The sequence below is a fragment of the Trachemys scripta genome, chromosome 2, assembly GCF_013100865.1.
Source record: "Trachemys scripta elegans isolate TJP31775 chromosome 2, CAS_Tse_1.0, whole genome shotgun sequence".
NCBI classification, from domain to species: Eukaryota; Metazoa; Chordata; order Testudines; family Emydidae; genus Trachemys; species Trachemys scripta.
The window spans coordinates 184,336,258-184,362,200 of record NC_048299.1 but is presented as its reverse complement, the minus strand read 5'-3'; the positions used below and the strand labels follow the sequence as shown (position 1 = coordinate 184,362,200).

General features: G+C 39.0%; 1 protein-coding gene across 4 annotated transcripts in view; it reads right to left on the bottom strand.

Annotated features, from left to right (window-relative positions):
- ZNF516 (zinc finger protein 516) overlaps positions 1–25,943 on the bottom strand; it is a 126,782-nt gene that overhangs the window by 100,377 nt on the left and 462 nt on the right. The window contains exons 1-2 of one of the 4 annotated variants that reach the window (XM_034762501.1): positions 22,185–22,511; positions 7,990–8,076 (exon numbers count right to left, since the gene is read on the bottom strand). The exons of 1 other annotated variant lie outside the window; for it this stretch is intronic. The gene's annotated coding sequence lies outside the window, so the exon portion shown is untranslated. Of the gene's footprint in view, positions 1–7,989; positions 8,077–22,184; positions 22,512–25,943 lie in introns of those variants that run through there. 2 more of the 4 variants (XM_034762499.1, XM_034762500.1) reach the window with 2 other exon arrangements.

The following is a 25,943-nucleotide window of genomic DNA, read 5'->3' as shown; positions in this document are numbered from 1 at the left end:
TAATTGGGAGTGCTTGTTTCCCCCCCTTGTATGAATACTTGAAACTATTACTGAATCATTTCTCATGTGCTCTTGCATAAAGTCAGTGTTTATTTCTACAGTCCTTCCTTTAATGTTTCCTCTGATTTTTCACTTGCAGAATGTAGTAGTAGGCATGTGAGGAGTTTATCGAGGGTGATGTGCTTCAATCATTTCTTTAAACTGCCCATTTTTTGCTATGTTGTGGGTAATGCTATTAGCATAAAAGACGGCTGCAACTTTTATTGTATAATCACTGACAGGTATTTTCCATTTTGGGCATTGAAAATGAACAGACACACTGATCCTAAATTAGACTGATGTCAAAGAACTCCTCAAAAGCTATTTACATCTTGTTACTTAACAATGTGTACATTTTACTTGAAAATAATATCTTTTTGTTTTGTTTTGTTTTTTACTTCATTCAACACTTATTTCCTAGCACTTCTTTCAACTACAGGCACATTGAGTCAGATAAATTCATTCAATGATGTTTGGCAATCACAAAATATAAATCACCTGTTTGACATATTAGTCAGCAGTTCTTACATTTACAACCATCAGAATCAGAAACAATCATTCAGTGACTTCAACACTGTGTAGACTCAAAGAGGAGCTAGCCATCTTTATTTAAAAACATGTTACCTGTCCATCAGAAATGTCTACATTCCAGCAAACAAAGCCCTCCATAACAGATGACCATTCTAATGATTCCCCTCTCTTCAACATCCAAACAGTTGATTTCACCCTCTCACAATGCCCTTATCTCCAATCACCAATGATTCTTCCGTTTTCCCTCCTTCTTCTCTAGGCTTCTAACTTTCTTGCGATTTCTTTATCAGCACACCAAGAATCTTACTGTTTCATCACTTCCCTTTTAACTTTTAAGAATAACTGAAGTTTTCTTTTATCAACTGAAACTATAGCTTTATGTTTCTAGTATCAACATATTCTCAAATACATGTTTTGTTCTTCAGAGCCACATGGGGAAAAAAAGAACCTGATAAAATCTGATAAACCCACTGAGCTGGTGATTTTTATAACCCTAAGGCAGACAGGCATAATTGCCTAAAAGTCTAAGTGCAAATTAAAATTCTTCTGCATAACCACTAAGAGGCTTACTTCCACCTGCTGAAGTCAGAAAATTACTGTGTTAATCAAGGCAGCATGCCCTTGGTCTAAAGAGCAGAAGAAGAAAACCTGATTTTCTCTTATCTGAAAGGGACAAAGGTAAAAAGTAAAGCCACTTGTATGCACTGATATAGGACAAGTTTGGAGTAATTATGTATATGTGTACTAGAGATCAACAAGATGGAGTCTGATGAACAGAGGTAGTAAAGTGTACCTTCTCTCAGCCTTACTGAGATATTGCAACTGAAATGACCATTGTGACTTTAAATGGTGAAACAGCAAGCCATACTAAGATAGCTATGCTATAAACTCAATATTATGAACTCTTGATTTCATTAATTTTAATCACAATTACACTAATACAGGCTGGTTTTCCCTCCTTCCCCACCCCCCAACTCCCTAATATTTTCTTTCCACTTTAAGTTAATCAGCTGTATTTTATGAGTTTTTGTTCATGCAGATATCTTTTCTTAAATAAAAAAGTATACTAGGGCAGCCCGAAAATGTTCCATCAAATCTGTTTTTCGATGGAGAACTGGGATTTCAACTAAACAAAATTTTTGGTGAAAAATGTCTTTCTGTGGCAAATATTTATTTGTTATAGAAAAATGAAAACTTTCCTTTGGGAAGTATCAAAACATTCCCGAATCAAAATTAAACATTTCAACATAGCGGACCGAAAATGTTTAGGTTTGATTCAGTTCAACATGAAACCATGTTTTCTTGAATCAGTGCAATGTCATGAGAGCCGTAGGTCAGGTGCCTCCTGGTCCCACCCATAGTGCATCACGAGAGATTTAGTCAGCATGGGAGCCTGGCCCATAGGGTGGAGAAGGGCATGAGGAGCCTGAATTACAGTTCTCATCAGGCTTCTTGTCAGGGAAGACATGGTTTAATGTCGAACCGAGTCAAAATGCAACATTCTGATTTGGTCTGACAAACCGAAGTATCTCAATTCAGATAAACCCAACCTGAAACACAACACTTCATTCTGATTTTGTGCCATTACAATCATGAGATCTTATATGTACGGAAAAGTAATTTGATTACTTACTAGAAGTCACCCGATGCACGAAAACAATGACATTTTACATAAAATCAACTTGTCCAGAAAAGTCAATAATTCTTCTTAAAATTTAAGTAAGAAAAGGAAAGCCCTCAAGGACGGCTTGCATAAATTGTCTATTGTACATTAATATAATGGATGTTTATGTAAATACAGAACAGTTACATTTTAATCCCTTTGCATTAATAGAGACCTAGTTTATCTGAATCCATCTACAAGCTCCATTTTTTAATTTGGCTTTAAAAAAACCCTGCAGATTATTAAATCAATAGTACATGTATAATATACGATAGGTTGCCTCTTAAATATTCAGAGGCCTTTAGGGAAGTCAGGATTTCCTGTTGCACCAATAACTACAAGACCTCTAACCTGCCAGTGCCACGGAGGTCATCTTTTCAAATAACCAAGGAGATAGTAACCAAGTACAGACTGGCTAAATCTCACTATTCATTGTTAATTTCATAAACTTGGCCTTACCATGTTTATGGGCATGTAGGCCACCCCATAGTTCAATCCTATCTCCTCTCTTTTTCAAAAATCTATGTAGGATCTAGCTCATTTCATAATACATCATCAGCTCCAATGCCACTAATGTGCTAATGACACCCACCTATCCATACATCTCTGTTACCGGACACAAACTTCAGAGACACCTAGATGTCACAGTACATGAGAAAAATAAGGCACCTGGATTAACAAGAAATTGGCTTACTATCAACCCTATAAGAAAGCAGTATCGCTGAGAGGAAGAGAATGACATTTTAAGGAAATGATCGGAATGTTGGTTGACCTTTATTAAGAGTGTGTGTCCACAACTGTCAAGGTAACATGCAATCTCTGTGTCCTATTGGACTGTTCTAAACAGAAATTACTTACAGCAAGGAGAACTGCCTTCTTCCATCTTTGACTAGCCAAGACAATATGCTCACTTCTCTTGGACAAGGATCTAGCCTGATATCAATACTTTTTTCATCACTTTTTCCAGATGTGACTGCTGCAGTGGACTCTACCTTGGGCTGATGGTGATGGCCTACATCACAACTCCAGCAGGCACAGTCAACTTTCACAAGGCTGACAGGAGCACATCACACTAGCGTTCCTCTACTCAGCTGGCTCCCCATTCATTTCAACATCCTGGTCTGAATCCCCAAATCCTTTATTGAGTTAGGGCTTAGCTATCTTTGAAACTGCTTCTCCATCCAGGATCCAGTGAGACAACAGTGCTCTCCTAGGAATGATACATGTGATGATGCCCAAGACTGCATGATATAGAGCTGAGGACAGGGTGTTCTTGCTTTGCAGTGAAACTCCGTGAGCTGTAGAACTCTGACACCAGATATCAAGTTAAGCCAGAGCCTGACCATTTAAAGGCCAGAGCCTCTCTTTTGAGAAGGCCTTCCCTCAGTTACAACAGCTGAAGAATGGATTTTGCATGAATGTTGTAAAAAAATCTCTCATTAAGTAACAGAAGTTATATCAAGAGATGACGGATCCTTTGAAGACAAAAGGAATGGGCTAAATTGTCTCCTTTCCCTATGTAGATGTGTGAGGACAAGAGGCTCCAAAGCACCTTCCTACCTGTCTTGCATCACCTTCACAGTGACAGGTTGCAATTGAAGTCCCTTCCCCTAAGGGTCTGTAATTAAAGGCACAAGCCAACCCAACAGGGACAGGAAAGGGAGGAGGTGAAATCATGCTATCCTTACACTGACCTGCAGAGCTAGCTGGGGAGTGAGAGCAAGCTGCACCACACTACCTCTGTGTGGCAGGGTTGTGCAAGGTGAAGGACTGTCTCCTGAGGCCTTAACCCTGCCTGGAGTTCCCTCTGAGAAGTGCAGCTCCACACCACCTCTTAGTCAGGGCCATGTATAATTTGCACAATCTGGCCTAATGTGATTCTTAATTTAGTTTTTGCAGCCTAGATACCACAATGATTAGCCCAGTAAGAAATGCTTTGATGGATTCTCATGAAGCTTTCAGCTGGCTGAGTTCTCCGCAAAATGGCCATGCCCACCACAAACAAATTTACTTTAGCTGAGCTAACACTGAATCACGAGTGTATGGACGTAACGTTTTCAAAAGCACCTGCATGGTTTAGGAGCCTAAGTCTCATTTGCTACATCCACACTACAAGGTAGGGGTGTGCTCACAGGTACCTACTCATGCTAACTCTCATCAAGCTAGTGCATGTATAAATAGAAGCATAGCCCAGTAGCACAGGCAATTGCAGCAGAGTCTTGGCCATCCAAAGTACAAACCCACCTGAAACAGGTGAGTATGTACTTGGCACAGCTAAGCCATGCCTCCACTGCTGCTGCCCGTGCTACTTATACTTGTGCTAGCTTAATGAGAGCTAACGTGAGCAAGTATAAGTGAGCAGAGGAAACATACCTCACTCATAACGTACACAGAGCCATCGAAAGTCAGTGGGATTCAGCTGTTTTAAGTGGTTTTGAAAATTTTACTCATGTACTGATAGAAACAAATTGGGAAATAAACCAATTGTGAATAAAATAAGGACTGTATCAGCTCATTGATTATTTCTGCAACATTCCCAATCTAAATATAGTAGATATGGAAAATGCCATATTTAAATAGCACTGAAATTTACTTCTTCCCTTTAAAAAAACACATCAAATGCATTGGGTGTTAAATGGACAGCTGCATGCATATGAAGAAGTGGGTTTTTTTACCCACGAAAGCTTATGCCCAAATAAATCTGTTAGTCTTTAAGGTGCCACCGGACTCCTCATTGTTTAAGTGGACAGTTAAGACTTTTGCCCCATAACAGAAATCAATTAATCAAATTAATTTGATGGAACAGTGGTGTCTGCATAGCACATTGTTAGCAATAAGAATCATACTTAATCAACAAACCTGACTCCCTGCATCAAGGGGTTAAAAAGAAATTGGGCCCACTCCCTGCAAAGACTTGCACTACTTAACTTTGTGCACTGTGAATAGTCCCATTGAAGTGTCAATGGGGCTACTAACAAATTTGAAATGGTAAGAAGGTGTGTAAATCTTTGCAAGATTTGAATTTCGGTTTTATCTGCAACATGAATAGTTTTCTCCATTCAAACTGAGGGGCAAATTCCATACTCTGATCTGCCCCTGGATCTCTAAATGTGATTAAAACAAATGCATCAATCTTGCTTATGTGCTTAAGATTTACATATATTTCATCATCCCATTAAGTCTGAATCTCTATTTGCGCCGGTCTTTGGCATTTACAGTGGCTAATCTCAATAAGAGTGTAGTTTTGATAAAAATGGGTGTGACTGACTCATGCAAAATTCCCGTGGATTTAAGCAGCCATTTTGGATGGCACTATAAAAGCAATTCAACTTTGCTCAAGCAAGGAAGTCTTGTCAGTGAAAAAGCTTGAAGGGACTCCGTCACCTGAAACTTTTTGAACGTGTGTCTAATTTAAAAAAAAAAGAAATCCTGATTCTGATAAAGCACCTTATAATTTGAGAGGACAGGTGTTACGTCTTTAAAAACATGAAATGAAAATGACTTTTCCTGCTTCCTTATCAATGTTTATAAGAATCTTTTCAGCAACAAAGAAATTTACCATACAGAAGAAACTGCAAGTGACCATGCATAAATGAACAAAATAAACTGAGAAAAATAACTGTCTTACTAACTCCTTTCAGCTGTAGTAATCCCAGGTATTGTGTGAGAGACCAGGTCTCCCGGCTGTCACCTCATCCCAGCATCTAGATGGCTCCTGAGTGTATCAGGGAGTGGAGGCTCTCAGGAGTGATGTGCACCTTAAGAGTGCATGGGCAGGCAGCATCAAGGACGTAGATGAGGACATCCTGACACCACCTTAGGACACAGAGAGGCTGCTGCTGCAAGTGAACTCTGGTAGGGGAGTCACGCCAGCACAACTGAACCACACTCACTTCCGCCTGATCACGGATGCCATCACGCTGCAGCATTTAGGGTAGCTGGGCAAAGGAATCAGAATTGGGCCACTGGTACAGTTTGTCTGATTATTTAATATACCAGATTTTTATTTCATTTTGCTATGTTTGTTATTTAACGTGTCCCTCCCCCCCATCCATCCAAATTCTTTTTCTTCTCCACATTTTCCTAATAAATGCGCAACCTCATTTGAGAAACACTCTCCATACTGAGTTACTGGCTCGGCCTGTGTCATAGATATGATTTAGTTTCCTTCATATTTCCAGGTGGAAGACCTGGACCCAAAGATCATTTGTACTAAGGCCACAGTTCTAACCCCAGTAAAGCTCTGTCCTGGTTGTAAGGAGTAACTATGCTTTTAACTACATTAGGTACAAAATGTTCAGGCAAATGTGATTTTTCAAGTTGACAGTAACCCTTGAAGATGGATAGTGAACCATTTGACTAAACGTAAATTAAAGTGGACTCTGGAAACAATAATCTGAGTCTTGAGCTTCTTTGAAAGCACAACCGGTTGGGAGCTGTAGGAGTACAGACGTTTTATAGATTTTAAAACTAAATTTGAGCTTCAAATACTAAATCTAGCACTCAGGGACACTGGATTTGTGACACTTCCACGAAGACTTTGGAGCCATAAACTAATGCACAGATTACACTCATGCATAAAATATAGTCTTTTTGGGTAGCAGATAGCAAGACAAACATAGAAGGAAAACTATTTAAAGTAAATCACCCATTTTTCACATTCAAATACTCTGGAAGCTAAAAAGATCAGGAAAACCAGTGTGATGAGTTTGAGTTCAAAAACTGGCCAATTATGACTCTCAGGCTGCTTTTGAAATCAAGCCTCCAACTGTGCAAGATGACCCGTGTGAGCAAACCTTTGCACTGACTTCAGTGGGGCCACCCAGTGGCCACTAGTGTCTGCGTACATGGATTAGGGTGGAATATCAGGGCAAAACCATTAAAGTATGGAAAGCACTTCCAAGCCTCATACTGGTGGCAATTATTTTGATTGAAAACGGTGGCAGTATGGATGCCCCGAGCCAAAAATTTTAAACGAATTTAATTTCTAACCTGTTTTAAACTAATCTAAAAATCAAACTAGAAAACCCTTGAATATTTAACAAAAATTAATTAAATTAATTCCTGGTCTAACTCCATTGACTCCACTAACTGTGACTCTTAACGAGGACAATAAAATTTAGTAGTCCAAAAGTTCAAAACCTAACTGGAAATGTAAAAATGTCTTAGAGTACCTATTGGTTCTGATTAGCACTACACACCTTTATAGTTTGAAAATATATCTGTGACATTAGTGTTTGTGTGTCCAAACAAATACAAAGTTATAAAGTTTCAATGTTAGGAAGTTTGTCCAGGTATAGTCTTTAAAACTAAAGACTGGTAAAACCAATGCACATCTTCTGTAAAGTGGAACTGTTTCTTAGAGAGGTAAAAAAAGTCAAATCTTTTGTTCTTTTATCAAGACATGAGATGTGGAAAGCAAAATTCTGAACTATTGCAGGGTTCTTAAGTCACTATTAAATTGAATCCTTGCCTTTGGCATTTACTGTATTGTACATTTGCTGCTAGTCTACTGAGCAAGTACATTTCTCTGATGTTACTTAACAAGTTATTCTTTTGTCATATTCTAGCAACTAAAGAAAATATTCAGCATGTCTGTGCCATGATGACATCTTTAGGCAAACAATGTTACCATGGCTCTTCTCATTCATATTTCATTCATGTGCCATTTTTTCTTTCATAATTAACTAGCTCCTACACCTGATTCATATAGCACACACATGTACCTCCTGTATACACAGAGGAATAAAACTTACCCTTAGTTACACCCCTGCAATTTCAATGTCAATGGGGTTGTCGGCATGTAACCAAGGACAGAAATTTGGCCAGACAGAGGGAAGGGCCTAGGGAAATGGGAAAAGGGAAGAAAAGGAATATTTATTTTTATCTTTTACTCAGTTTCAGATAACTGTAACAATAGATCATATTTTTCATGTACTAGGTATGAATTTTTTTATATACACATTCCTCAGTTCCATTTTTAAATGGTTGCTGATGGCAGAAGTGAAAACAACATGCAAATCTTACACTTGTAAGAGTATAGCCTGTAATACTAAAGCTCTTTTTGCAGGAAATACCAATCCAAGGACTACTGAGCAATTTTACCCCCACTTAGGACAGGCCTGTGCAATCGTTACTGACAACTGAACTCAATGGGACTACTCCTCACACGAGTAGTAAGTACTCACTAATGTCAGTAGGGGCTACACAGTCAAGCCCTTGAATGTTATATTTTTGTGTGTGTATGCACACAGAAGAGTATGTGCTCACACAAATAGGCCAAGTTCAGCAGTGATCTGTGTGGTAGTGTAAATTACAGACCTGGAATAAATGAGATCAGAATTACGATCAGAAAGTGAGTTTAAATTACACTGATTTTGTATTCTATGGCAGGGGTAGGCAACCTATGGCACGTGTGCCGAAGGCGGCACGCGAGCTGATTTTCAGTGGCACTCACAATGCCCAGATCCTGGCCACCGGTCCAGAGGGCTCTACATTTTAATTTAATTTTAAATGAAGCTTCTTAAACATTTTAAAAACCGTATTTACTCTACATACAACAATAGTTTAGTTATATATTATAGACTTATAGAAAGAGACCGTCTAAAACGTTAAAATGTATTACTGGCACGCTAAACCTTAAATTAGAGTGAATAAATGAAGACTCGGCACATCACTTCTGAAAGGTTGCCAATCCCTGTTCTATGGGAACCAAATTCAGCACCTATGAAAAAGGGGGTAAGCAAAGTTTGCCCTTGCTTACACCAGGACTACATCTGGGAGTGCTGAGGATGATGCAAGTCACATTGAAACATGGAGTCCTCCATTATCTTATCTCTTCCTGTTAATTAGTTTTCCTGCTACAAGTGGCTACCTGCCACTAGCCCATTTTCTATTCCCTGGCACATAGATTATGCTCATTTTGAAGACCTTGGACTATATGCTGATTTCACTTATACAGATGTAAATTTCAATTACTCTACTGAAGTTAATGGAGTTATACCAATATAAATCTAGAGCAGAAAACTTAGCTCCTAATCAATGCCAAATTGATACAAATTCCACTATTTTGCAACATACACAAATTTCTGCCCAATCTGTAATTTACACAACTATTTACATCATCACTGAATTTGGCCCAAAGGCTGCCCAGGGAGTTGCACTGGTTTATTCCCATCTGCATTTGGTTCACAGAATGTGTAGAAATGACCCTTGGTTCACTTCTATGTGAGGACTAAGTATGCTGTATAATCCACTAATATCCCAATATTATAAAAAAAATGTTTCAATTGTTTAAAAATTTCCATTAAAGTTTGAACAAAGGTAGGAGGTTAGTGTATACCATGCTACCCCGTCTGAGCATGCAAACACTTTGAGCCTACATGAATGCATTGTACTCATCAAGTCAAGCCAAATGTTTCCCCCTTCCTGCTCTTCAAAAAGTACTCTGTGCCCTTTCACTATGAAGCATGGAATCAGCCTCCTAGTATCTGGTAAACTCATTTCCTCGCCAGCCAGGACATTCAGGCATCTATCAAGTTTCTAAGCACTCCCCAACAGCAACAGAATAATCAGTTAAGGCTTCTTTATCATTACTGCTTTCCTAGAAGTCCTAGGAATGATGTGATGGCATTCACACTCCCTGTGTGGCACCAGCTGATTTTTGAGAAAAACAAAAAGCATTTCCACAGCATGACCATCCAGATAGCGTTTGATGCCAGGAAGATTATTGCCAAATGTCCAGGTTCCACACACAGCACATCTTTCAAATGTCAGCATGGAGCCAGCTCTGACTAACTGCTTGGTAAATGTACAGTAATTTTCAGATTACGCAGATTTTATTTAATTTGTGATAGTTTAATACTAATTTAAAGAGGGCTTTGGTAATTACCAGCTATTTCTTAACATTTAACTTGCTAGCAGATATGCCTTAAAGAATGTCAATGACAGATTTAACAAAGCCATATAACCACATGCATACAAAAGATATACAAAGTTAGTCAGTCTCTGCCTTGAAGATTTGGTGTATGTACATCACCTAGCACAATGGAACTCTGCTCTCAGTCATGGCCACTAGGAACTACTAGAATACAAATAAGAAATAATCATAATTTAACTCCAACCAAGCATAGTGGTTAGAAATGGAGCTTTTCTAATCAGCTAAAATGTTGAACTTGTGTCACACAGAAGTGTAGGTGTTTATTGTGTATGGGGATGGTTGTGTTTAAGTGGGTTCTGTTGGATGATTGTTAATCAAGGGAATTGTTTTTTAGTGGAAAAGGTTGTTTCATATTTATTGTTTTTCAGTATTATAGTTTATGTTTATAGCAATGTTATTAAGGTGATGTTATGAAGAAGACCAATGTTTCCTTCTTTCAACCGTCAATGTTTCTGGTCAGAGTTAGGGTTGTGAAGGGAAGCAGCAGATGTGGGCAGTGGATATGCAAGAGGTAATCACAACTGTAGATTTCAAAGGTTGTGTGTGTACTTAACTAGTGACTCGACTCCTGATTTTTCTTACGAATGAGTTGGTAGTATGAACGCTTGAGCAATTGTAACCGGTGTTAACGAATTTTTTTGTTGTTCGATGGAACTTGTTTAAGAAATCTCTGCAAATGCTAAAAGTTATTCAGATGGATACAAGATAAACATATACCCTGACCCCTAATCCCAACTGTACTCCTTCCCCTTGTTCCCTGGCACAGCCCAATTCCTCCCACAGCCTCCAGTGCATGACCCAGATTGCCCCCGTTGCGCCACTTCATGTCTCCCTACAGCCCCATGCCTCAATATGCTTCCTCAAACCACAACCCCACCCCGACTACTCAGGCTTTTTATGTCAGTGTTTAAAAACTGAATATAGCCAGAGAGTAGGAGTCATGGTGCGGACCAGGAGTGCATATGACGGAGCAGGGCTACGTGAGAGTAGTATGTGAGGAGCAAGGAGCAGTGGGGAGAAGATCTATGTGCACTCTAACAAACCATAAGTGAGTCATCAGAGATTATCTAAATTCTGATGAAACACAGGTGGTTAATCAAAGTGGAACTCCTCTCCATTCTCCCCACCACACACACACAAACACACACCTGCTCTGGCCCCTCCTTCTCTATGCACCAGTCCCCCCACCCAAAGATCTCCACTCCTCACCCTCCCCACTCTACCCATTATTATTATGTATCAGTTGTATTACCATAACACCTAGGAGCCCTAGTCACGGACCACATTCTCACCGTGCTAGGCACCATACAAAACACAAGACAATCCAACAACCCCCTCCACACAGCTGCTTAACGCTCCCTGGCTCCCTACAATGCTGCTGAATGGTGTGCCACAGAGCTCAGGTCAAGTGTCTCTACACTGGTGCCTAAATAAAGAGCCTCTGGTTTCTGAGAAACACCCCAGTATCCCCGCATAGAAATGGATCCCACCCACAAGCATCTCCTATTAAAATCCTCCATTCACCCCAAAGCCCTGCTCAAACCCCACTCACTTTACCTGCTGCTGCCCAAGCCCAGCTCCCTATTGTCTGAGTGAGGAGCAGAGCTGGTGAGGTGGCAAAGCAGGCTTTCCGCACTGGAAAACAGAGGCAGCTGACAGAACTTGACAGTTCCGTCAGCTAATCTTGGCAGAGTTCTGTTAGTTTATCCTGAATGAGAGGAGTGACTGTGTGCGTTCAACTTCAGAATTTCAAAAGTGGCCTAGCTCCAAGATGTTATCAAAATGTGTGTGTCCTAGCATGGGAGAAGTTTGGGTTCCTCCAACTAAACAACCACTGTCCACACAAACCCCAAAGGAATATGAGAAAAATCGGAGTAAAGTTGGTTTCTTTTGGTCGGGGCAGAGGGTTGAAAAAAATATATTTGTGTTTCTTATGCAAAAGGTAGTAAATATTTTCTTTTTCAAAAGTTACGGAGGAAATTTCAATTGTCCTATGAAGAATTATTGTGCCAAAAGTATAGACTAGACTAAATTCAATCAGAGTGTGAAGCAGAGGAATTTCAGCCTCTTAAGTGCCACACACTTCCCTAAAATACATTCAGCAAACCAAAGTGAAAACAGAAACTTAAGGACAACAACAAAAATTTGCTTGATGTCTGATGTCCTCTTAGCTGTCACATATCTCCTTGTCTCTTCTCTTTATTTAGAGATCTAAGAAGAGCATGCATCGTCTTGAAATGGGGAAAGCAAAGACAAAGGCTCCCTGACTGCATTCTCTCTCTTTCGAGACTTATGTGACCCAAATGGCACTGTTCCCATCTTAGTATTGGCTGAGAGAATAAAGGGTCCCCATATGCTGCTTAATAACCTGTCCCAGTCTACATAATTAGGTTATGGAAGAGATAGGACCCAAGCCAAAATTCAGGCAGACTTGTTGTTCCTGCCATTACCCTGAACCCTGTCAAAGAAAAACTAATCTCTCACTGTGTTCATTTTGCTCTCTCTGTGTCTGATCTCCTGTACTCCAGAGTTGCAAAATTCACACTCTGTACCCAAAAGAGCAAGGTTAACCATCTATCTCCTCCTACACTCTTTGAGGATGCAAGCCTTGATCCTTCTCATCATTCTAAGAGGGCTGCTCCTTCAAAATAACTAAGAACATTGAATATTTTCAGGAGTATTAGATTAGGAGACTGGTATTAAAAAGGCAAGGAATTAACTTTTATGACACTTCTCAAGGACTCCACTCCTTTTTCCTCCCCTCAAACTACTCAACTCACCAATGTCCTTGCAGCTATTCATTCATCTAACACGAGAACAAGTAAATTTGGCAGCCCAACCTCCAGCTTTCTATGCAGCGACCTTGATCTTCCACTTTCCATCTAAACCACTTTGAGATTTCTCTGCTTGCACTAGAATCCTCCCCTTCTTCTCTTGTAAGAGACAAAGTATTAGAGAACAATTACGATTTTGTCTAGTGTATGAATCTTCCTTGCAGTGCTCCAGACGCATCTAAGAAGTTATCATACTTGGCAATTTTCTTTATCTGCCATTTCACTTCCAGTGGCAAACAACAGCATTTCCCTAATGTGGCTAGTAATGAAAAGCCTATAAACTGCAGATCAGCACAAGGCAGCAAAGTGAAAGCAACGGTATCTCCCAAGACAAGCGTAGAAAGATGCAGCAAATATCTGAAGGACTCCATTTTGACTCCTCTCTGTCAGGGAGACTCTCAGAATGTGCCAGTTTACACCAAGTGTTGTATGCATAGGCATAGAGGAGCAAGTGACCTATGAGGTAAGTATAAATGGTAAAAACATGAACTACTGGTATATGGGAAGAGAATTTTATGTCTAAAAATTAGAATATAGCACACAAGAGACACTATTTAAAACAACCAACCTCTTCCATACCTCAACCCCCTTGTCCAAGTTCATACCAAGACCCCTCTCCCAGGGGTGAAAGTAGGCTGGTACGGGTTGGTACAGCATACCGGTAAGAAACCGGTACCAGCCCATATGCACCGCTTTAATGTCATTGTCCCTTTTGCGTCCCCCAGGCCACCGACAGGGTGGGGCAAAAGGGGCAGCTGCCCTGGGGCTGGCAATTTAAAAGAGCTTGGGATCGCTGCTGCCGCAGTAGCAGCCAGAGCACTGGGCCCTTTTAAATCGCCACTGGACCCCCTGGTGGCGCGGGCCAAGCAGTGTGGATGAGCTGGCTGGAGGAGGCTGACCCCCCAGCTCCGCCCCTTCCGCGGGCTCGGAACCAGCCCCCGTACCAGTAAGAGTTTAATATTACTTTCACCCCTACCCCTTCACCTCTCAGCTAGCCAGGACTCCCCCCACTTCCAATCAACAAAATGGGAAGGGCACAGTGATCACCACTCCTTGACACCTGTTCATAACTCCCTTCCTCCTCCAGGGTTGTGACCCTCAAGTTGAGAACCACTGGTTTAAAATATCAGGGGGTAGCCATGTTAGTCTGTATCTACAAAAACAACAAGGAGTCTGGTGGCACCTTAAAGACTAACAGATTTATTTGGGCATAAGCTTTCGTGAGTAAAAACCTAACTTCTTCGGATGCATAGTCTTTAAGGTGCCACCAGACTCCTTACTGGTTTAAAAGAATGTGCACATCATTTTGATTATCAGAAGCACCCAACACATGCTAAGGTTCTGCAAAGAAACAAAAAAGACACAGGCCAACAATTTCAGCACTAAAATTAAGCATTTAAATAGATGGCCTGATTTTCAGAGATGCCCAAGCACTTATAGCTTCCATTCCTCAGAACCTCAGAAAGTCAGGTCACCTATTTGGTATCCAAATACTATAAGCATCCGCTTTGGAAAAATTCTGGGCACAGCTGATGCCCATCTAAATAAGTATTTAAAAGTTATCTGACATTGCTCTTAATATTTAAAATAACTATGTGGAATATTAGCAGTCCCAACACAATTTACTTTTGTAGTACAAATACAGAGCAATTTATAATCCCTAATCAACCTAGAAAATAACTGACTGATAAACCAATCTGTTTGTAATACCATTAACAGATTCTGGCTTCTCTATCAACAGGGTAATTTGCTGAGACCACTTTTAATCCCTACCACTAAACCATTAATCCCACGATTTCCATGTAGTATTGTTTTCTAACTTTACCCAAGATTTACCAAATAGTTTGTGGCTCATTAAAAACTAGCTGAATAAATAACAATAGCAAAAACACACCTGTTGACATTACAGAATTCAGAGACCACCGTTCCTCTGTTGATCCCTTTAAAAACTGTTACTTTCTAATTGGAAGAAACCATTCAGAAGTGAAGCTGTATATCTGTCAAGTCATTTGACACCTGGTGTGCACTGTTCATGATAACATGAACTCTCCAATATGCTTGGCATTATGAAAAGGAGTGAATTATTTCATCATACCACTTATGGTCATGCCACAGGCATGGATGTTTCTACTAAAATCAATTTCAATTTAATGGGACCAGGGTTATCAACATTAATTGTGATATTTTCTCAAACTGGCATTAAAACATTCCTCTAGTATCACTGTTAATGTCAATATAAATTATGCATCACGGTTCATAGCGTTCACTTACAGAGGTAAAACTCATCTAGAAAATAAGAAAAGGAACCAGGGCTTATCTACATGCAGCATGTATTTATTCTGTCCCTACAGGTTTTCCTGAAAATCAATGAACACACATTTATCTCTTTTTTTCCCTTGAAATACGTTGTCCCTGAAATCAACATTAGTATTGCTATTAAATATGGTGTCAACAAGGTATTGCTATTAAACAATGATAGGGAGGACTAAATACAAAACATTGCAAGGGACCAGGTATGAAAATATATGAAACCTGTAGTGGCATTCAAGGAGACATCAAGAGGAACAGATTCTCCCCAGTGCACACCTCAATGGTTTCAAAACAGGAGGGAGGTTGGAAATCTTATTTCACGTTTTATTTTCCTGAGGTTAGTACAAGTATTATACAGAGCTCTTCCAATGACATGATCTAAGAAATGTAGCATGTACTTACAAATCACAGTACAAATTAATTTATTAAGAGTACAATCTGCAACTACAAGAAGCCAACATATCTTTTATACAGTGCACCATTACGGATATGTTCGAATATTTTTCTACTCAAGGGTATACTTTAAGGCCACAAAAGACCTCACTAAGGGACAGACTATAAGCCCCTTACACATACTGGAGAGCAATTGATTACTCATACAAGTAGTTCCACTTTGGTCAATGGGTACTTATGTACGTAACTAAATGTCGCCAACTCTGACAATTTTATCGCAAGTCTAATAATATTTGGTGTTCCATTAAAGTCCTAATTCTTGGAGTCAAATAACAATAGGAGAATTTCAGCTTTTATTGTAAAAACATCTAGGCCTCGTGGCTGCAGTGAAGATAGAAAATGTGAGCCCTAAAGGCTCAAAACCGAGAAAGCAAACAAAAGAACTCAAAATGTATTTTCTTTAAAAATAATAATAATAATAATAATCACATGATTTTTAAATTAATCCCATGATTTTTGGGAGGCTGACTGATGGTTTTATAATACTTGGGGTTGGTAATACTGGTCTGCTCACCAACATACATACTTCACAGTCTAGACCAAAGTGAACAAGAATGCACCTTTTAATGTGGGCAGACTATTGGGGCACTAAAACTAAATCTTGCTTAGCATATCCTCAACCATCAAAGGAGCAGCTCTAGTTTCAGCCAGCAGAGACTGCAACATTTCACCCTGCAACTCTTGACACCATATTGTGTCATTGACTATTGTGAATAAGTCTTCCCACAAATCATTTCAACATTCAGAGCTGGATTATTTTTAAGGAAATTATTTGAGAATAAAAAAAAAAAAACGCTTACTCATTAACCTAGTATCATTGTAACAGCAAAGCACAACTGTTAAACACAGCGTTCCATTGCACAACCTTAAAAGCATCATTTACTGTACTAGATTTCAGACAAAGAACATTTTGAAGTACTGAAATAAATCAACACTTAAATGAAACTCCTAGTCAGTTCATACAATATGGGTTAAATGCTACCATATGGTGAAGAAACACACATGTTGCCCTTTTAAAACAAAGAACATGAATAATTTCCTTTAAAAAAATCTATTTTTAACATGACAAGCACGGAAAATGTTTTTAATTTTAACTATAATTGTGATCAAGACACATTTTGGAAAGTGTCATACTACTGGAAAAAACTCTGAAACCTGAGGACTGTTTTAAATCAGGGTTGATAAATAAATTAAAAATAAATTAAAAATAAAAACAGCACCTCAATTTCCATCAGTCTGTCACAGTATGTCCCCAAAGCTAACACCATTTCCCTGCTCACCATCCTTTTAAATGAACAAAGGGGAAAAAATTAATAATAGTGCAGCCATATCAAGGAGCCTGATCTGACATGAGTAAAACTGACGTGCCAACTCAATAGCGTTCCTTTTACTTTACCTGTTGGAAAAGAAAAATATGTACTTGTGCCTTGAAAACACTAAAATACATTAGTAGGTCTTATATTCAGCAAACATTCAGATCCTGAACTGCCTGATGCATAGATCTTTCATATCTTCTTTACATTCTTTTCAGTAATTTCATGAAATATATTATTTTGTTAGCTACAGACACACAAAAAAAGACTGAAGCAATCTATCAGAATGAATATATATGAAATAGATGTAGTGTAACTGGAGTAAATGCTACTGGTTTTTCTAAATTACCTGTATCCAGCCATTACCCTGTGTGTTAAGTATTTGTTTTCATCACTGTAGTATATACTAAACATGTCTGAATTCTAAGAACAGTTGCAGATTGTAATTGTACATGCTTTGTAGATTCCATTTGATTTTGGAAAAAAAAAGATTAAAAGCTAGATCACTTCAGAAACTGCCCTTAAAAATTTTGGTAGCCACAAAATTATACTACAGTACTTTGCAATTTGGAAATATGATGGAGGAAAACATTTCCTTCTAGACATAAGCATGACAGCCACCATGTAGAAAGGAAAGCTCAAACGCCAGACAGCAAGATGTAAAGAAAACGGACAGATAAGAGATAGACAATACACATTTCTTAGAGATCTGAAATGTATTTAGTAACTGTATCAACTTTAATGAGAAGCTAAGCACTATGTGCCAAATTGTGCTCTCACATACATCAGTGTAAATTCAGAGTAACAATGGATAACAATGCTGGTATACATGACAGCAAAATTTGGGCTATGGCTTCTATATCCGTCTATAGTAAAATGTGGACTTTGTTAAGCAAGTGTTAAATATAATATTCTACTGATGGTACTAATTCAATTATTTCCAACAAGTCATCATTTTAGTGAAAGGTTGGCAAAAATCAAAATACTTTTGAAATACTCAGCTCAACATAAGTAATTCTGAATCCATATTAAAAGTCTCTGTTAATTCTTCCCATAAGGTTTTAAACAATTTAGACCACTGAATTCATTAACAAACCTAAATATGTAACTTTATCATCATGTAAATAGACAGAATTTGCCAATATCCCTTCAAAACATAGTAACACATGCATAATATCCTGAGACTGTTTGCATAAGAACTGTTGTTGTAAACCAGCTTCTGGAATGTAGGGAGAAACTGTTTATAGGAAATGTGTACCAATTTTGATGTAGCTCTACTGATACCTGAGTTAAGGTGTAAACAGCAACAGCAAAATTAATCATCAATGTTAGGTAATCATCATCAGAGGCCTCAGACAGGAAAGCAAGTTTAGCAAGCCAAGAGACAGAACATTTGCAGGATTACAGTCAGGTAATGAAAGTAAACATGCACTCAAGTACTACAATACTAATGAAAGCTGTGGCAATGTTAACTACTTGAACCATGATCCACTAGTACATTTTAGAGCAGGTTCAGTCATACCAAAGTTATTAAAATCATTTCTGCTGAGAGTATTTTTAGTACAAATCTTGGGAAAGGGAGGGTTCCATTTTTTTCTTTTAAGAAATTAAGGGCTAAATTCTGCTCTCAGTTATGCCCATGTAACTCCAGAGTAACTGCATTGATTACAGTGGAGTTACTGTGCAATTACAGTGGTGTAACCAAAAACAGAATTTTGCCCTAAGTGACTGAATCATAACAGCTTTATCCTAGCACTGAAATGTATAAACATTTACATCATGTAAGATGTCTGCTTTGAAAAAGGAATGTTGCTGCAAGGTTCAAATATTTATATTGCAGATGCCTAATCAAATAAATTTGACTTTCTGCTGTTTTTTGCCATCCAGTCATTAATTATCTGGATGCAGTTTATGGCTATAGAAAAAGTAAGTTAAGATAGCTCATAGTTTCCAATCTACCATGGTTCCAAACAGTTGGAATCTCCGCTATTGAAATATACAGAGCACAATTTTACCCTGAGATACACTCATGCAACTCCCACTGAAGTCAATAGGCGCGGAGGACATGTATACCAGAGGACAGCACTGAGCTCATAGGCAAAAGCAAGTATAAAAAGGCTCATACATTCTTGCCAAACTGACAAACAGTGCACAGTTATGAAAAGAGAAACAGTGGGGGATTTTTTTAATGCCATTTCTGGTAGAAATCTAATACATGTTCATCCTTAAAACACATACATCTACACATTCACACTTGTGTCTTAAAAATATAAACAAGCACATTTTACGAGTTAAATGCACAGGCTCAGGCAAGTTTCTTCCTGCTATATGCAATCAGTTTGTATTTCAGCTTCCTACTGTTATGGTGTTAAGACATAATGCAGTTGGACACCCTAAACACAATTTTCCAATCTGAGTATGGGATCTACAAACTTGAGCCAAGCTCCTTTAAAGACTTACACACTTGCTTTTTTTTTTTTCTTTAAAAACACATTATGAATCATCCCAATTAAGTAAGTGGTGGGTAAAGTTAAGGGTATAAGTACGTCTCTGCAGTATTGGGGCCCTCCAAAGCTATTACTGACTTCAGTGAGCTTTGGATCAAGCCCTTAATAAGTATGGTCATTATATTTTCTTCCACAAGGGTAGGGGGAAAAAAATCACAGTGTAAAAGTAATCGGGTTGGATCCTCAGCTGGTATAAACTGGTGTAACTCCAATAAAGTCAATGGAGCTACATGAATATACACCAGCTGAGGATTTGGCCCAGTGCACTTAATGGCCTTAAGAAAGCTAAATAAACAGACTGCCCAAAGTTTACAAAAGTTAGCATCTACATCATTCATCTGATTATACTCCTCCAGTCTGTCCTACTTCATGCCATCAAATGTATGCCACACAAACATCACCAAGAAAGTATAATTTTAACGGGTTCTCATTTTTCACTCAAGTGAGGCATATCGGGTCCCCTTCCTCCTTCTCAAATAATTCTTGGGGGAGGGGTGAGAGGAGTCTCTATGTTTGCTGGAGTAACACTCAATGGAGAAAAGTTGCTGCTAAGGGCAGTTTGACAAGCAAAGAACATTTGGAATGATGACAATCATTTTTATCTGTTCACTGACTATTTCTGTGATGATAACTGGTCTTATTAGATCTTGGTGATGGCACTGTGCTATGACTACTTATAGAAAAATAAGATATAGCTATTTTTTTTTAAAAGGTGATATTCACTGTGTTGGGAAACTTTAATCTATATAAGTTAAATGTCACTGCTGTAACTCCATTCCAGGCAGCAAGTCAGTTATTGAGGTCATAACAATAGATAGCATTAATACTAGTTATGTAAACTATTTTCATTTTCCCAGACTACTGAGTAATAATCAGTCATATTTAGTGAGAGACTGCAGCTCTTGATGCATATTGTTTTAGTAATGTTTAGCAATTTAAAAGGTCACGATGAGCTATAAAACCTCTTAGAAAGAAGCTATGCTAATTTATGAGCACCACTTCTTTGTTGATATACAACAAGTGTTGGACACCCATCTGTTATATCAGTCAGTGTTTTAAGACCGTTATTTAAATTTTCTCTCTCAGATTTTTTTTCTATCAGCACTGTTCAACTACTTCAAATTAATGCAATCTGATCATAGTTTTGGGTTTTATTTTTTTCATTAGTAATGCAGAATATGTCTTGCTAACCAGGATATCACATCATTGGACTTTAAAGGATCAAGGCCCTGCAAATGAATTCAGAAGAGGATTATTAGATACAACTGAAAAGAGTCTTTTATAATGTCTGAGAACTAGTGAAGGTATACATAATACCACTATTTCAAAGTAAAACAAATATACATGCAGATCACTTTATTACACAGAGCTTATTCAAGATGGCTATGGCAGTTATTCTTGTGAAACTAAAGATGTCTCCTTGAATAACTGAACTGTAATACTAATTACACCACAGGTGTTCCTATACAACTTCAGCTTCCAGTTTTACTAGAAAAACCTCAGATAAATTCCATTCTTTATCTCTTCTCGCCACCTGACAGAGTACATTCAATTTTATATATATCTATATCTATCTATCTACACATACACAAACAGAAAAGCATAAACAGGACAGCTTATTTCAGGTTTTGTTTTGACACAACTGAAGGACATGTTGACATAAAACGAAGCAACACTACATAAATGAGGGTTGTTGTTTTTCCACAGCAACCAAAACATATGTATGATGCCTATGTTACCTTAGCATCAAAAATATTTAAATAGCTTATACAAGTATTTATCTGCTACATGAAGAACAGTTTCATTTTGATTACTGTACAGACAAGATTTTACTGGGGAAAGGAACATAATTATTGCCTTCAGCCTGAGAGAACAATTTTAAATGGTATTTACTTCACATCTATGTGATTAATGGACATTACTACATGAAATGAAGTACCTTTGTTTTAGTGTGATATTTTGGAGTTAATAGCATTTAAAAAAATTGATCCCACTTTTAATTGTCTCCTGGGCATTCCAGCTACAGAACACTTGAAAACGAACTATAAAAGTCCTCCCTTCACTAATGAGAAAGTGGCACCATAATATTGAAAGATAAAGATTTTCTGTGACTCACTCATACAGTAGAATTAATCAGTACTTGTGTCCGTTCATCTGTGTTATCAGAGATTTTTTAAAAATAAAAAAAGCCCAACAGTGTAATGTGAACGCAGGAAAACTGCAATTCAGCTACCATTCTTCCCCTTTGTTTTGCAGAACTACACTGTATTAGTGCCTTATCCCACGCCCAGAAATACATCTGGGTTCCTTGCAAGCAAGTTTCATCTGTCCACAGACAGAGAGCGATGTTTCTCTCTGTTTCACCCCCTCCTCCCCATCCCCTTCTCTCAAGCTTTCCAAATCGATACATTGTCAGGAACAAACTCCCTCCTTGCCATTAGAACAAACTGCCCCTCTTGTCAGCAACACCAAGCCGGTTTGAATACTTACGTAATTATTTCTGGGCACGCCACGCCTTGCAACAAGTCGCCCCCCCCCCCCCCCGCTTTCCCTTCAATAATAACAAAGTGGAGTTTAAAATAGAAAGTAAATTACCTTGCACGCCACTATGCTTCACCAGCAACGAGATCCCCACGTAATCCAATAGGGCAACGCTGGGGCCGCCTGAGCTCAGTTGCCCCCTCCCTCGCCTCCTCAAAACGTTCCTCCTCCATTAATTGGGCCTCCCTGGATCTCTCCGAGCCCCACCAGTTGTGTTTTCCTCCCCTCTCGGCGCCTGTGTCTCTTGACAGATCCCTGCCTGCCTCTGCCTTTGTTAAGGGCTAGAAGTTGAGGGGTGGCTGTTTCCCCTCTGCCTCTTTAACTTCTTGTGTTACAGTACATGGCTGTGACGTCCTGGCTACATTATAAAGGCGGACAACTGAATGCAAGAGCTGCCCGAGCCAAACTCCTCCCTGCTTCCCTCCCTCAGCACTGAACACACAGCAACAAGCTGCTGCTGGGGTTGGCCCGCTCCCCTCGTGCGGCCAGCCCAGGTACAAACCCTCCCCTTCTCTCTCTCACACACCTTCCAGCCACATCAGCCCTGCAAAACCACCTCTACCACAGCAACCAATCTGAAAGCCGTTGCATTTTTTGTTGCATTCGTGTTCTGCCTCCTCCAGGCGATGCAGGCTATTAATGCAACACAGGAATACAACGGTCAAGACAAAGTCGAGCAATTCCCTTTCCCATCCCAACAAGCCTCTCTGAAAGCACCAGACCCACGGGGTTGGGGAGAAGAGGAGGGGCACAAAGGTAATCTGGTATTAAAATAGGCTGAATAGGAGTAAAAATCTTCCACGCTGTGTTGTTCAGACCCGTTTTTAAATTAAGTTACGCTCTTTTTTTTTTTTTAAGTTAAATATGTGGCTGCCAAGTCGAGTTAATGAAAAACCCTTTGGTAGTTAACTCATTTAGTGTAGCAGGCATGAAATAAAGTATGTGGCACAAGGCCAAAGAATAAAGGCTCCTCTTTGGACATCCTCTGGGCTCCGTCTACAAGGAGTAATTCTGGCCATCTCCGGAGTGAATTGGGCAGTTGTTTTATACAAAAGGTTGCATTTAGTCCTTTAACTGTCCTACCTCTAACCCACCCATCCTTTTACCGTAATTATACAACATAAGAGCTCAACAGATAAATGACAATCCACCCTTAAGCACAGAAAATGCTAAACTCGAACTGAAGGTCTGGATCACTGCACTTACAAGTAGCACATTCTTGATACACCAAACAAAAATAAAATTATAACATCAATATTTGGAGTGAAGCTGGGGTAGAGGATTAACTAAGCACAAAACCTGGTATGGTTCATGACAGGCATTCCTTTACTGAATGTGCCTATTGTGTAGTCTAGAAATGACCATTATTCATAGAGACTGTTGGTCAGCAGCATTTTTATTCTATTAGAGCAATGAGCTTTAAATTCAAGGATTTGCACTGAACTAAATAAATATTTATCCCCTCCAAAAAAAAAAAAACTTTACAAAAACTTCAAAAAGTTTGAAACATGATAATTTTGTTTTACTTCCCGGTATGAAAGACCATTCTAATTTTTCAGCAGCAATCTCCTCTGAAATCAATGAGGAATTCTGTCTAAAAATCGATTGCTCCATAGGGCCCAAAGTGATTTTCATAAGAGCACTCTGCAGTCACTTTAAAAAAATAATTTACTGTGAAGATTGCTAAAACAACGATGACCTGAGAATGGGTGTAACTCTTGGACGTCAATACACCATTTGCCTCACATGGGTATGACTGCAACACTGTTGTAAAAATATAGCTAGAGATCATTTTATATTTCTTCTCCTCCAGCAGGTCTCAACTTGTTACTTGAAATCTTCTCATATGCTGACTCTTCACATATTCATTATTATGGACCTACCAGAGGTATATGGTTGTCTTGTATGAGATTTGATGTACCTATGCAGATTTCTATCTATACACACACACACACCAAGGTATGTGTAAATAAATAAAGCAGCCTGGTTCTAGGTCTGAGTAGTAACACAAATGCACTCAGTGCTAGGGAGAGGAAGAAGTGGCGATTGGAGGCTTGGGCTGTCAATCACAGTTAGGGGGTAGGCAGATGCAAAGCAGAGAGCTACTTTGCATCGGCGTTTCCTATTCTTCTTTGCCACTGTCTCAGTTAATGACAAAACAACCCCAGAGCTTAGGAAACTTAGCCATTTGCACGGAAAGAGTTGGTGTCCTTTAACAATACTGGAGATGGAAAACATTCATTACTGCTTCAGTGGGGGAGGAGGAGATGGAGAACATTTAGCAATAAGGAACGGAAAGAAGAAGAAAGGGGGGTGGGAGGAAGAGGAGGGAGAGTTGTGCCTCTCCCTAAAAAGGGACTTTGACCTTACAATGATCTCCAAAGGTCTCTGAATTAAATATTTTTATCACAGGTCAGATTATAACACACACGGACTGTATCTAACTCATTAGTCTAAATTCATTATTTAATCATGCGCCCAGCAGTCGTATTTCCTTAAGAAAGGACTGACCTATTTTTGGCTGTAGATAAACGATCATGTTAACAGATGTTAATCTTGTAATCTGTTTTTCCTGTAAGCACTTCACATACCCGCATTTCAGACATTTAAAAAAAAAAAATCTTTCTCAAACGACTTGACGTCACGATTCCGTTCTTATAAAAATCTTGCAATGGTTTCAAAGACATTAAATCTTTTTCACTTTATAAATGCTGATTTGTTCTGCCTCAACTCCCACAGGCTTTTATTTGCATTTCAAATTCCACAGGTTACACCAGTCGCCTTTTCAGAAAATGTAAACCAACAATAAGGCAGCAAATATGGGGTTGGGGGTGGAATACTGCATCTGGATTAAATAAAGACCAGGGTTCATGTTTAGGAAGAAGTCTGAACAAATTTATTTTTGAACATCTAGTATCCAAGTGTCTCTTTAGCTATATGCGTAATGGACATAGACACACAATGCACATTCCCCAGAAGATACTTGTCTACTGCTGGGAGCTTATTAACGCTCATAACAAATCGTGCTGACTCCTAACCAGCACCTTTCAGTTGAAAAGCCAGGGTTTCTCGGGAGTAGTTAATTGCAGAGGTTAGCTGGTCTTAGAGCAAAAACAACAGGGTGACTGTCATTCTACATGAGCTTCCATACACATTCAGCCTATGTTAATATCCCAACTTGTTCTCTTACCACAAAGTTTAGCCAGACAAAGTTTCTTAAACTTGTCGAAGCATCTTAATTTAAATTAGGATCGCAACTATTTGGTATGCTAATTCTCACTGGAGATAGTGGGAGGAGGAGGAGGGGGGAGGAGGAAAGCTTTTATCGCACAAAATGTCTGGAATTGCATTATTTCTACTCTTCTTTCTCTCTGTCCTTTTTAAAAATATAAACATTAAACTCCCTCTCCCAACCCCACCCGCCCCCCATGGGCTATTTTCATCTTCTGGAAGTAATTGCTACACATTGTCCTTCAAGCCCTTCTCAGCGTTCCAGTGTCTATTCGTGAATACTTGTTTTCCACCCCCACCCGCCCCAACTTCCTTTGATAAGCTGTATACTTCTTGTAATGTTTATCATTCAGTTATATACGCGTAGCTGAAGGGAGAGCAACTAAAAAATGAAGGGGAAACACACACATATACACACACCCCAGGCATCAAGCATTTCATGCATATACTGAATCAATACTACCCAGCAAAAACCCTTAATAATTTAAGTAGCGACTCGAGGCTCGAAAGCTTGAAGTCCCATCACCCACCTTCATTAGCCAAAGCATTTTACTTTAAAGTAAGGCAATTTGTTCTTTGTTT